Source organism: Homalodisca vitripennis, chromosome X (genome assembly GCF_021130785.1).
Source record: "Homalodisca vitripennis isolate AUS2020 chromosome X, UT_GWSS_2.1, whole genome shotgun sequence".
Classification (NCBI taxonomy): Eukaryota; Metazoa; Arthropoda; class Insecta; order Hemiptera; family Cicadellidae; genus Homalodisca; species Homalodisca vitripennis.
This window is the reverse complement of record NC_060215.1, coordinates 54,606,425-54,620,639: the sequence shown is the minus strand read 5'-3', so window position 1 is coordinate 54,620,639 and position 14,215 is coordinate 54,606,425. Positions and strand designations below refer to the sequence as shown.

General features: G+C 31.0%; 1 protein-coding gene across 1 annotated transcript in view; it reads right to left on the bottom strand.

The window, feature by feature from the left end:
- Positions 1 to 14,215, bottom strand: part of LOC124368998 (C3 and PZP-like alpha-2-macroglobulin domain-containing protein 8) — a 393,079-nt gene that overhangs the window by 354,082 nt on the left and 24,782 nt on the right. The window contains exon 2 of the mRNA XM_046826596.1: positions 5,488 to 5,536. The gene's annotated coding sequence lies outside the window, so the exon portion shown is untranslated. The remainder of the gene's footprint in view (positions 1 to 5,487; positions 5,537 to 14,215) is intronic.

Sequence of the window (14,215 nt, the reverse complement as noted above, 5' to 3'; positions counted from 1 at the left end):
GTCTGCGAGACAATTTTGGCGTAGTCCTATTTTACTTTTCGAATTATTTTTATCCCTGTTATCGGGCTATTGGTAATTAGTGCTATTTTCCTGTTTTATTTTTCATTTTTAAATTTTTCTTGAACTGATTCTTTAACATATCACTTTTGTAGCATGTGCTGTTCCACCATATGTGCTTTCTTATTCGTGGTGGTTGGCCAATTTTTATTGTATTCTGCAGTTCTGACCAGTGCGTGGCTAGGTTTTGACTGATTTCTTAGAGGATTTTTCTTTGTCGAGCTTCAAGTACTAAGAGTCTGGTCTAAACATCTTGACGGGTTGGTGTTTCCTTCTCTTTGTATGCAATGGGTTTTTTATATGTAGAAGGTGGTAGTCGAAGAAAAGATTTCTCGTTCTAACATTGAGTATTTCTTTCGTTTATTTGTCAGAGGCAGGAACATGACGGAAATCGCCCATTAAACACTATTTATAACGTTAATTTTTGAAACATTTTTAATTGATAAGATTACATCAAACAATATTGTAAGGATTTATGTTGGCAGAGAAAAACGATAAAGAGTTGCTCTTTGCACTCGTAAAACATAAACATGAACAATAAAGTTAAAAAATTTAAATCGCTTTTGAAATATGTGTTAATGGGGATAGCTTTGATTGTGTAGCCACATTATATGGATATATCTGTTATTTGTGAAGTCCAATTTATTAGACGTCATCGCTTTCAACATGCTACTCGTATCATCGGACATTCTCCACTTGACGCAAAAATTATTGATGTCAGTGATAACAATTGTAAGAAATCCTAAAATCTTTCTTCGCTGCATAGGATGCCATGCTTAGGATGCACGCAAGCTGTGACAGAGCCACATTGGAAACCATTACAGAACGGCAGGTTGTCCGGCGAGATCTCCGAGGAGCAATTATCACGTCTTAAACAATAACGTCTTACTGCACCAGTCTCGGCCATCAATTGTGGTAAACTGGACGAAGCTTAAGTTTTACTGAAGCATGTTTTCAGTAATTTAAAGCTCTACTTCTCTTCATCCAATCGCTCAATCTTTAAAATACTCAAAGCTTATACTAATTCTTTACGTGGCAACTCTGAAATCAGGGATATTTTTGGGATAAATTCAGAAACTGTCTTTCACAACAGGACCAAATGCACACGACCAAATAAAAGGATACCGTTGTTAATACAAATATTTTTACGAAGAGGCCCTCTGTAGCATATTGCTCCGAATCATTACTCATCCCAATATGTAGATATCCTCAATATCTATCTAGTACCTCAACTTGCACTTTACCAAGATTGAAATTCTGTAGCGTCCGACAGATGCTTTCATATTATATATTTAATGATTAATCACCATTTTCAGACTGCCTTAATACGATCTTCTCGATCAACTGTAGATGTTTCAAAACCTTGCGGCCTTCAATTTTCAAATGTCCTCAAGCATCCGTGGTAATCATTGTTAAATATCACTAATTTTGCAAAATTTCCTTCCTGTTGTACCAGGTCCGAAGTCTTGTAATCTGAGAAAGGGACTTTCAGGCATCCCCACGCATCACTGACCTTGATATCGTGATCTTCAACCATGTCTGTTATAACAGGTTTGAAAACTTAGGGAATTTCAGGTACCTAAAAAACAGCTGAATATTACAATACCCAAAAGCTCAAGGACTCTAAAAGAGAACGATTAAACACTTACCTTATACTGTGAAGCGCTAAGTAAAAATGAGCGATCGTTAATTTTAATACATTTCCATTACAGCAATCGTTCCATTTTGCTACGTCATAAATGAAATTTCAGGACTTCCAACGGCAACAGTTTTATTAAAGTTTCTACTATCCTAAAAGGTTTTGTAATTTAAACTGTGTAAATGCTGCAAAGTACGTTATTAATTTTTACTTACAAATTGTAAACGTTTGACACAAAAAATTTGATTTCGTAACTATTGGTTCTTTAAAATGTTTTTTTCTGTAATCAACCTGAAAGACATATTTATATTTAAATTTAACATCTAACAAGTGTTTTATTTTATATGTATTCTATTCAACATAATTGTTTATTCTTATTTTCAACACAATCCGACTTCATTTATAATATTTAATCGCTTAAAAACAACACCTTATACAGAGTTATTAAAATTTTACATTTAAATTTTTCTATTAAAAGTGTGCGAAAATTCTAAGTTAATTGAGTTATACACTTCTTAACACATGTATCAACTGACACGTCATCAGGCTTAAATTTAATACATTAATTGTAACGACAATGAATGTTTCCAGTTTACGATCAAGGTATTATACGCTTATGCTGCCAATTAATGGAGTCATGAATTTACAGTGCTCCATAACTTTGAATATACTGTGTTCCAGGTCGGGATTGAACGTGATACAAAAGCTACATTTAAAACGTATCGTTGTTTATATCCTTGTCGTGATGTAGTAACAAACACGATGTCGAGCGTTGTCATGAGGAATGATATCTCCAAATAATATATACTATTTGATGATCTGGATATCCTATAAATCTCCAGAACAATCTATACATTTTATACCAACTATCTTTGCATTAAAAAACAAAAGACTTTGATTCCACTCTAATGGCAATTTTCTGTAATGCACAAATTAACTACCAAACACGCCATTTTGAAATGTTGCTAATAAACATTAACTGATCATGTACGAACAAAAATAAATTGTACGTAACTGACAAGTATGCATTCACCGTGGTGGGTGTTTGCGCAAGGGTTGCAAATGCTCACCATTTGCCGGACCATCTTTTACGATGTGAATTATTGAAAATTATATATATATATATATATATATATATATATATATATATATATATATATATATATAATTATAACCTTGTTGAGTACAGGCAAAAATAAAATAAATGTTTTTCAAAATTGCCCTCCTATAAAGTTGTTTTCAGTTAGGTTTTGGAATTCATTAGTACCGTAGTCATTCGAGGAATATTCAATACAAAATTAAGCTTAATTTGCATAACTCCTTTGTCATTAAGGTAAAGGCAAGAGTTTTTTCCGAAGAACTCATGAACCCACTCAAAAAATAAACTACAGGTTTGGTGTATAAGGACTAAAGACAAGTTGCTTTTGTCCTAACCTATCTGGTCAAATGTCCAGCAAAAATGCCAACAAGGAATTTTGCAGTCCAGTTTGCATCTGTGCACAATAATAGAATTGGTAATCATAATAAGTCAAAGAGTAAACCCGTGAATGCAATCAAAACTATGCTTATTAGAGCATACTCGTAGATTTAATGACTACAGCAGTTATCGATAATTTGTTGTGTTTTCTCAGTTTTCACACTTTGATGTCAAATATAGTTTACAAAATGAGTTTACTGTACTTTACAACATAAATTTGCGCGATTTTTTAAACTTAAATATTACACTTATCAGCAAAGATATTTGTGTAAAGCGAGAATTTTCTCATATTTATTACTGCTAACTATAGGACCTGTGTGAGTGCAACCAAATGTAGATCCTTAATATATATTTTACAGGTTTAGGAAGCATCAATATAATCGATGTTTTATTGTTATCGGTATTAATGAAATAAAACATGAGTTTTTGAGAGTTTTCTTATTCGTACATAATATGCGTGCGAAGCCCTGTGTATTTATGACAATAAATAGATCGCGAATTAAACTTTGAGCTTCTTAAGCTTCTTCTGTCGAAAAGACTATATTTCAAAGAAATATACTTGGGGTTTAATTTTTTCACTAAAATATTTTATACAAAAATATTTTGTATATACCTGTATATAAAAAAAGGTTTGACCATTGATTAATGATGTGGAACTCAAGTAGACATTTACTGCTTAGAGTTTAAATGACTAATGGTTATAGTTTTAATGGGCATCAAAGAACAGGATTTAACCTTGAGCATTAAAGTGTTGAGTGAGTTAATTAACACTTACTTACGTCATCAATAGCTGCTAAAATACATTCTTTAAAGCAACGAAATTAGAAATTATTTTTTAGATTAACTATGAGAGCGTTATTGAGTAATTTAGCTTTGGTCCATTAAATAGAGGTTTTAGGGTTAGAAGACCCTTTCAAGTGATATGGGAGGGTTGCAGTCGTTACAGGGCTCTTCGGATCTGTATGGTTGCCATACCAACAAAAAACAACTTCAAGAATTCCTATGATCCATGTTAAATCCATGTATCTCCTAAAATTAACATTAAAAATTATACTAATAGAAATAAACAGGAAGACTAATTATTTTTTGGTTATTGAGGTCTACCACGGTTTTCATGTTTATAGTTATACATTACCATAGTCAACATATGAAGTAATCATTTTAATAATACCGCGGAGGTGTTTAAAAATTATATCACTGTTTTAAGCAGGTTGTAAATTATGTTATGATTACTGTTTACTAAAGGTATAATAATTGTGTGAAAATTTTTATCGCATATTAATATTGTTGTTGGAATAAGATATATATCTATGCATATAGTAAAGGAACGTCGCGTATATTTTTGCACTCTACAACTTCAAATATCATTATTAATTTTCCTACAGAAGGCCGGGCGTACACTATTGTAATATTACAATTACTCAGGAATGTGAAGAATATTATCATGAAATCATAAAATAGATATTCTCTAATATTCTTCAATGGTAGGCAAGAGACAGATTTTGGTTGTTTATTTTGAAATAACATGAGATTACGCCGAATATCATCGAGATTCTGGAAAACGACTTTGTTACACATCTCTTGTGCACATTTAAAATGTGCTAATACTGTATGTATTTAGTACTGTTTACAGCATTTACACACTTTTAGACTTTAGGAATCTATATAGTTTGTACAAAAAATTATTTCATAAGCAGAAAGTAACAATCCATATTTGTAACATAGTACCGCATAACGAGTTTTAAATTGATATAAGTATTTTAGCATTACAGTTAAGACAAATTTTATACAGCATTGATAGCACACCTTTGATAGTTAATTATTTGGCTGAGCATTTTTAAAAGGTCTACGCATATAGATAGTTACATTTTCCAGTAACGACGACATGAACAGAAAAGCCCGTATTTATTAGATATGTATGGCCCTAGTTGTAATAAAAGATTAAATGAAAACGTTTCATTACATTATCAAGAACTTTGTTAGGCCATCTATATTTCTCTAACAAATAATGGAATGAAACGTCTTCAATTTCATCTTGAAGTTTATTACAGATTAGTTTTTATCTTAAGACGTCTTACATTTTCAAAAAATGTTTCAGGAAAAACGTATGTAATTAAATTTATTTTAGCTTAAGGTATTCTGAAGAGTACATTTAATATAGAAAATAGTTTAAATTTTATGTACTAAAATTATATATTTTAGCTGATAAAGTACCCAAATGATCAATATCTAAAATCAGAAAAATAACAAATGTGAATAAAACTTATGTGAATTCTACTTACTCTAAACATATATCTGTACCAGAATTTCCTACCTTGTTGATGGACGTGTGAACTTCTACTTCTTCACGTTATAGTTACATCCTGAAACAATAAAAATGTTTTCACTATATACTATTATCCCTACTAGCACATTTTAAAGGAATGCACATTTTGTCATCTAATTATAGATGAAATTTATTTATATCGCGCTGGTTACAAATATACAGTACATTGCTTTAAAATATATTTATTTATCTCAAAAGTCGTCAGAATTAAATTTTTATCTTCTTAAGGCCTTCTGTGCTTATTTTCTATATTTCTATATGGCCTTAATAAAGAATTTAAATATATTAACCGACCAAGATGGGATTTTCACAACTTTACAGACCAGTGAGGCGTATCTCGTAGTGATTTTCAAAATAATAATAATATATATATATATATATATATATATATATATATATATATATATATATATATATATATTAACCACAGACCTTAAGAATGCTTAAGTAAAATTTCAGAGCAATCTGTCCATTAGTTGATACACAATTGAGTAACATACACACGAATACATAGACAGACACTATTAGATTTGGCACAGTAGTATAGATAAATTAAAAATATTCTCAAATTCATCGTACACAAATCTATTCAGTATTAAAATAAATAATATGCATACAAGTAAAGGGGCAAAACATAAATTTACTCAATGTTAGAAATTACGTTGCACATATTGCTTGGATCAGCTGTTACAAAATACACCATTATTTTTTTATAAAAGGGATTTTTGTTATTCCAATAGTTGCAGGGTTGGTAAACTTGAAAGGTTTTACGATCACCTGTTTAAAAATAAATAAATATATACAAACATCAGATAATCAGTCAGGTTGACAAACAATACGATTAATAGAATAACATTTCTCTTCTAGCGACAATACAAAAACGGGGTTTTATTATTTATTTGATGAAAATCTCAAGGAAAGTATAACATATATCGTATCTTTCAAATCTGTAAAAAATATACTTTCATTTTAATAAAGTAAAAAAATGGGTCATCGCATTGCAAAACTTTACTCAAAAACTACATCCGTACTTGCAGGCATTAAAAAAAGTATTATAACATTTAAAAAATAGAAGAAATTAAATTCAGATGTCATGTAAGAAACGTTAATAATAAGAAAACAGTAACAGTTTAACAATGTTGACCAAAACAGTTTTTTGAGCGCAGCGAGAGAACGACACAACCAATAATTAATTTAACCAGATTGATTTGTTGGTCTTGTTATTATACAAAACTTTGTCACTTTGTATCTAATCTTTGATCTATCTCTTATGGTTTGCAAGATCCCTTCAGTTTTCAAAACATTTTGAACACACGGTAAGCACATAAATTGTAAATGCAAATAATACGTTGCTTTCAGGACAAAAAGGCGAAACTCATTTTTTGCTACTTTTCAGGAGAGCAAATGATGTGATTTCACTCAAGTTAATCATAAAGTCATCTATCAACAGATTTTGCTGAATTATTACAAATAATATGGATAGTATATTGTACTTTTATACTATCCATATAGCTATATACTATATTTACAACTATATATACTTTTATAACGTTTATTAAAAATTTATGAAAGTGTTTGTTTTTATGCATTGAAGTATCTTTTATACTGAAATTAATTAATTAAATGGTAATTCTACCCGTGAGATGCGCCTATTTCTAAGTATCTAATATTATACTTAATTTCTTAAGTGTAAATAAATAAAGGTTACGGTTTAAATCATTTGAATGAAAATAATAACGTATAATTTTGTTTATTACAAAATAATATTTGAAGAGAATTTTGTATGTTAAAATAGGAATTACATTGCCTTCGTTATGAAAAAAAATATTTAAAATTTTCTTCAAGTTATTATAATCGTAACACTTGTATTAGTACAATAGTATGAAACTTTAAAAATATTGAAATAGTATTAAGGAAGGGCAATGCTATATTCATAAAATATAAAGTAATATTTTATAATAATAAAGTATACAATAACATTAAAACAATACAAATTTTTTTTGTAAAAAAATACCAGTTTTCCAATTAGGCTTATGATTTGAAATTTAATATAAAACTTGCTTATGAAAAAGGCTAATGTGTGCATAGTATTAGCTAGTAACAAACAACACAAAAAATACTTATATATAACTTTGCATACTTATTTCTTATTATTGTTTTGCATACTTGTTGTAGTTCACTACACTTAGAAAGTAAATAGTAAATACTGTTAGATACTTCCTAGGGTTACACCTAGAACTTTGTTTAGCATCTTGCTGCTTGATTCATGTACCCGATGAAGCTGTAAATTTCCCATTTTTTTATTTGTTAACAAAAAATTTCTTTTACCTGTGAGCTTCATCAAAAGACTTACTGAACATGTACAGCAATGTAAAGCGTTCTGCCAAAATCTCTTTGAAATTGATGCGATGTTCATATTTTCATAACGAAGAAGTATTTTGAGTTATGCCCCTTGCAAATGGAAGCCCCCCCCAATTCCACTCCTCACAAACTGGCTTATCTCAATATACACCAGTTTCCCTTGAAACCGTTCCTTGAAGTAGTTAAATAAGCCAATCTGCTAGGATGCAATATCTCCTCAACAAATCCTTACTGAGATACACTCACTCTATATATGAATAGAGCGCGTCGCCATTAATATGTCGTATCTCAATTTCGAATATGTTATTAGATACGCCATTTTGTCCTGAAAGCAAAGAATATAACCATTTTATTCTATAGTATACCCATTTTCATTACAATTGCTTAAATTACTCGTTAATACAGTTTTAATTGAATAGATGAATTTCTATTTACCTTCGAAACAATTATAAAACTCTTAGTTAGGGTATAAACTAAAAAAGTTCGGACTTTTACTTGGCTCGTAAATGAGCAGTTGCGGAAATAACATTAGAAAAAGTAGTAAAATATCTAATGTTATATGTGGTATAGATAACACACACATATTTTTGCTGCCATTTTGAGCTTGTATTAAATTTTATAGAATATAACAATACAAGGTTTTAAATTCAGGCAGGTTTTTTCATATTAATCTACTATCCCCCATCAGTCTTAGTTTATGGTATTTTCTAATTCCATTAGTATACATTCTGTCCATTAAGGCTTTCGCTGTCGTGATACTTAATAATAATTTCTCCGTTAATTGTTATTTTATTTTTACATAAATGCATTAAAACTATTTTCAAGTGATTTTCATGAATCCATTATTATGAGCTGACTTATTAAATACATTAAATTTGTATTTTTTTAAGATTTGTTATGCAGTAAAAATTTGAAATATATACATCGTATTATGATGTTTTTATTTCCCCTCTATCATGAAAAACCGTCATTAGTGTATTTACAATAAGCTGATATACTGTGTTTAATATAAATGTAAAATAAACTAAGATACTAACTAGTTTAATATAATTTAAAGTGTTTTTATAACTACAAGGCATCTTACTTTGATTTTAAATTTGGTTTTTTACGGGTTTTCTTAATACGGTATTTTAATGGGCTATATTTAAAGTTTCAAAGGAAAATGTACTAAATTTATTTGAACACTGCTGTTACCCTCATAAGTAATCGAACCTAGGTCCTCTTGGTTATGGAAACACCCGGTTAAACCTAAATCCTAAGCCACGAAGATGGTCGTGGTGTGGGTTTTTATATCACTATCACAATCTACTGAAGTAATTATATCTGAACTACTTATATTACTGAAGTATTATATCACTACTACAATCTACTATATGAAGTAACCCATAACAGAGCTTAAACTTCTAGTGTGTATCCTTTATGTGATGTATCACGTATGTGATTTATTCTACATTGTTAAATTTGCATACTTCAGAATAAATGGACATTAAATAGTGCACTTAGTGAAAACTAATTACTAATAATTTCATGAATCTGGCAAAGGGAAAGTTCAATCCCTTGAAAGCTTGAAGTTATAATGAACAAATCTCTAGGACAAGCCTGAGCGCAGTAGTTGACACCCAGATTGGGTCGCCCTTCAATATTTTCCTTTGTACTATAAATGTTTGCGGCGTTTGAGCGATTGGTTAGTACTTGTACCAATCATCTCTGAGCATTGACTTCTCAGTGTTAGTTTTTATTGTTACCAATAAGATGTGGTATTTCTGAACTACACGTTTAGTAATCAAACCTGATTATTGATGTGATGTTTAACTAACTAAAAGGGCTTTTTATGGTTTAAAATCAATAAGAAAAATATTTTCATTGCTTACATACGCATAAAACGTACAACAGAAATACGATATATATATATATATATACAGGGTGTTCTGAAAAAAGGTGCCCATAAGTCAGGGCGTGATTCCTCACATCAAAATAAGAAAAAAATGTCTAATTAACATAGGTCCGAAAATGCTTAGTTACCAAGTTATACAGGGTGAAAGATTTCGTCTGAATTTCAGTTCCCCTGCTGCAACGAAGCCCTACGGGTATTTGTTGGCTGTTAATTAAGATGTACAATTTAGCGTACTTTATGTAAAATGAACTGAAAAATTGAATAAAACCGTTCCCAGACCTGTAGCTACAGTAATTTTTAAGATATGTGACGAAATACGCGAAACTTGGTCCCGAAAAACAAGTTACATTTAGGTTTGAAGCAGATTTACTATGTTAAATGTACAATAAACACAAAATATTTTTTCACGGTACTTGTAGAAAATTTAATTTCGAAGAGAAAGATGTAAAATAAGTCTATAATAGACAAACGCAAACTTTAAAAAATAATCCTTAATTACATACAAAACGCATGAAAAATAGACAAAATCTGTTAAGCTCTCTACTGTTAAGACTGATCCAGAATGGCTATGTTTAAAATGATGTCATGGCATTACATGTTCTATGCAAATATAGAAGGTCTTAATTTTCCAAGATTCGAAAGTATACACCAACATGTGCGGACCAAATTAGTTGAACTAAGCATTATTATTAAAATCTTTACACACATTTTTAAATATATAAAGTTAAGATTTAAAAGCATTTTATTTAAATCTATTTGTGCTTTTAAATAAAAGCACATTCTCTATAACAATTTCAAGGGTAAGTATTGCAATTAATAGACCATCTTATGCAAGTATTTCAATATGTAAAATTTAAATGTTATGCCAAGTGCGCTAATGTTTCCAGTTCTGACAAAAGCCGAAAGGCATTCTTCAATATATAGTAGGAATTCTAGTGGGTTCGTAAGCTATAATTTGAGTGATAAAAGTTTATATACCCTATCAGCATCCATCGGTGTAAAAATAAAATCAAGTACTGTACAAACATAATTGTTGTAGTACCCCTACTTTTAGTCTGTTAATACTAATGATCAGTTTGGCTCTACATGTATTTAATTACAGTCACGAAGAACAAGTATATAAGTAACCCAATGAATGGTACAATATTATTCAAACTTTAATCTCCCCTGTTAGGGAACACAAAACAGTTTGCTAAGTGGTTTAACACAACATTTGTTGGCAAGTCAAAACAAGCTATTGAATTGAGCGTTGTATTAGATACCGTTTTTACGCTGTATATGTAAAACATAATAGTAGGCAAACCTGTTTCTACTAACCGGAAATGGTTACCACACAGTTAGAACCAAGTTGTAAAATGACTCGAAAAAAGTGTGGGGCAATCAGTGATACACAAAATTTTTGGTAATAATAATTCCTTTGTTATAACAACTTAGCAATATTAACTGATTAATTACTAGATAATATCAATATTTTTATAACCATATGGATAATCATCAATAGTATAATCGGTTAATGACTGCTTCTTATATCCTAGTAGTATATGGTATTACCTGGGTTATTTTTACAAAATTAAAAACTTTATTGCAATTTATAACAACCAAATACGCACTGATAGTCTACGTCAGGCATTCTCTGTATAGTTACGAATGTTGTCTAAGAAATATTGTTCATAAAAAGTCTTAGGGATTTTAGAGGCATTTGCTTTTATTGTATAATTTTCTCAACACCGGGTACGATGCTAGTTGAAATTAGGACGATTTCTATTCTTCTTGCAATAGGCTGCTTTCATTTTCAATAACAGTTTTCAATAACTTTACTTTAAAAACCGAGCTGATATTCTAGATTCGTATTTATGCAGCTTACGGACGGGGATTACAAAATGTAAATGTCGCTCCAGATTGTTACAGGTTCCAAAAAAAGAGAGTTTTTGCATGATAAAAATAAGTAAACATGGTTCTAAAAGAGAATGAACTTTAGTGATATTTTTTTCTGTACACAAATTCCAATTTATTGTCTATTTACTAAACATAGATTCATTTGGATTCTTTTTCGGGTCCTTCTCTTCATAACAATGGGAAAAACGTTGAAGTTACTCAATACATTTTTGAGTCAAGTATATAACTTTAAGCACGTGTATTCTAAGAATTATACACTTCAGCAAAATATAGATTAGATTTTTATGAAAAATCAGACTTTTGGGCAGATATGTAAGTACAATTGTGATATTCTGAGTTATTTTACTTTTGGGTAGTTGTAAAAGCTTGTTGGGAAGTAAAACATAACAACCATGGGTTCTTAGCGAAGTTTTACTTCTGCAGTAAATCCTTACAAGATAAATCTCAAATTAATTTTTTTTAAATAGAGCAAAACGCACAATTTCTCCAATTACAATAATCCCTAAAATTAACCAAGCTCCGACCCATATAACGTGAATGACCATCACTGGACGGATTTATGAACACTCTTGTATAGCATATTAACAGTTACCATATGCCCTGCGCTTACATCCCGCATATAAAAGGAACGTTGTAACAGCCCCATTTTCATTTAGCATCGCCCAATTACTAAGTTAAACGATTGTCTTTCGCAGATACCTCCAAGAAATCACTCACGAATTGTTGAAATCACTGCTATTCAGGTATACAATCCAATTGACCTGTTAGCTAACTATTACTGCCTGTGGGGTGAGTTGGAGAGCGAAATACCCTTTGCGTACCATAAATAAGCTTCTTGCACTCTCGCTGGTTAATAGGCCTCGGGTCTTGTAAAGTATTAAACAACTGGCAATTCAATCTCCAAAACGTTGTGCATGCAACATTCCGTTTATTACCCTCATACTTATCAGCAATCGTCTCTAGAAATTAGTATGTTTCAATTCTAGTTTGTATAGCGTATAAAATAAATGTTTACCAGATTTTGTATCTACTCTTTGAAGATGTCAACTAAATACTATATTAACTGCATGTATATAGAGTCCAAAGTAAGGCTCCCTTCCGCTGGATCTTCAAAAGATATGTCTCGGATGTTCCACGTACTATCTTGCAAACTTGTCTGAGTCTCTAATGGTCATTATGGCCCACTCTGTCCTGTCGCGTGCTATCCTATCTACATAATCTGCATAATATTAAGGCCTTGCAACGTGTGGGCTCCATCCGCAATGCCCCTAGAAACTATTATGAGGGCAATATTTACAATACATAAACTACTATTGCTAAGTTTAAAAGCCAGTGGGATGAAACCGTCAAGACTGATAGTACAACTATTTTAGGGAGTTCCTACCATAGTGGTTCATAAAACTTCTTGCTGTAAAGGTATCAGTTTTTAAGGATGACCATAATAAGGTTGCAAAATTGTCCAACCTTTAGAATTGCATTCAACGCTTAAAATTATTCAATTCGATTAAAACCTTTAATACTAAGGTAGCCCCCACGCACTCCAGCACTCGAAAAGTCACCCTCCACAAAAAAGCTACCTACAATTAATCTTTTTATTCCAATATCTTATTTGTGTGCGACTCCTAGACATCCATTGAGTTGCCTATATGGGACTCATCGGTTATAATTTACCTAGTACAACATTTTAGAAACATGCAAAAGGGTTTCAAGATAAATGCCGTTCCTACAAAATACCTTTAACTCACAAGACAAAATGTGAGTCTGTCAATTTTATTCATCAATTCTTATAATCATTTTCACTACATTACCGACAGTTTATGGTTTATGTAAGGCTAGAAATAGTATTGAATATGATAAAAACATACATTTCATTAAGTGCTGATAAAAACATTTATGTCTTGTAAGTGAAAGGAAATCTGATAATTTACCAAAGCGAAAAATAATACAAGACAATCTGTGATTAGTGAATTATTTAAATGTAAATAGCATAACCGAACACGTTTTAAAAATTTTTAAATTATATTTCAATGGTGATTCATGGTGCTGTCTCATGCTAAATTAAAAAAAAATATAAAAAGATTATAGAATAAGGTTATGCCTTAAACTTTTGAAAGAACTACGTGGCTGTAACTTTATGTACTTCTGTAGATCATGGCTTTGTCTGTTTAGTATAATACTGAATGAAATATTTGTGTAATGCATTTGTGAACTGTCTGTGTACAGAGACGAATCCGTACGCGTGTGTCATTATACGTTAGTGTGTGTGTATGTGTGTGTGTGTGTGTGTGTGTGTGTGTGTGTGTGTGTGTGTGTGTGTGTGTGTGTGTGTGTATGGGGGGGGGGCGTTATTAATTTGATGGAGTATTAATCATGTCTACTGCGATTGTATCAGTGGGTCTGTGGCACCCACCCCTGCACGAGCCAATCATTCACTCTCTTATACCCGGCAATACTACTACTCATGTCTGTGCAATATGGTCGAGTACATTCATCCGAATTGTGTGAGATAAATTCATTGAATAATTAACAAGTCCGTGATATTGTTATAATTCGAAATTTCTAAAT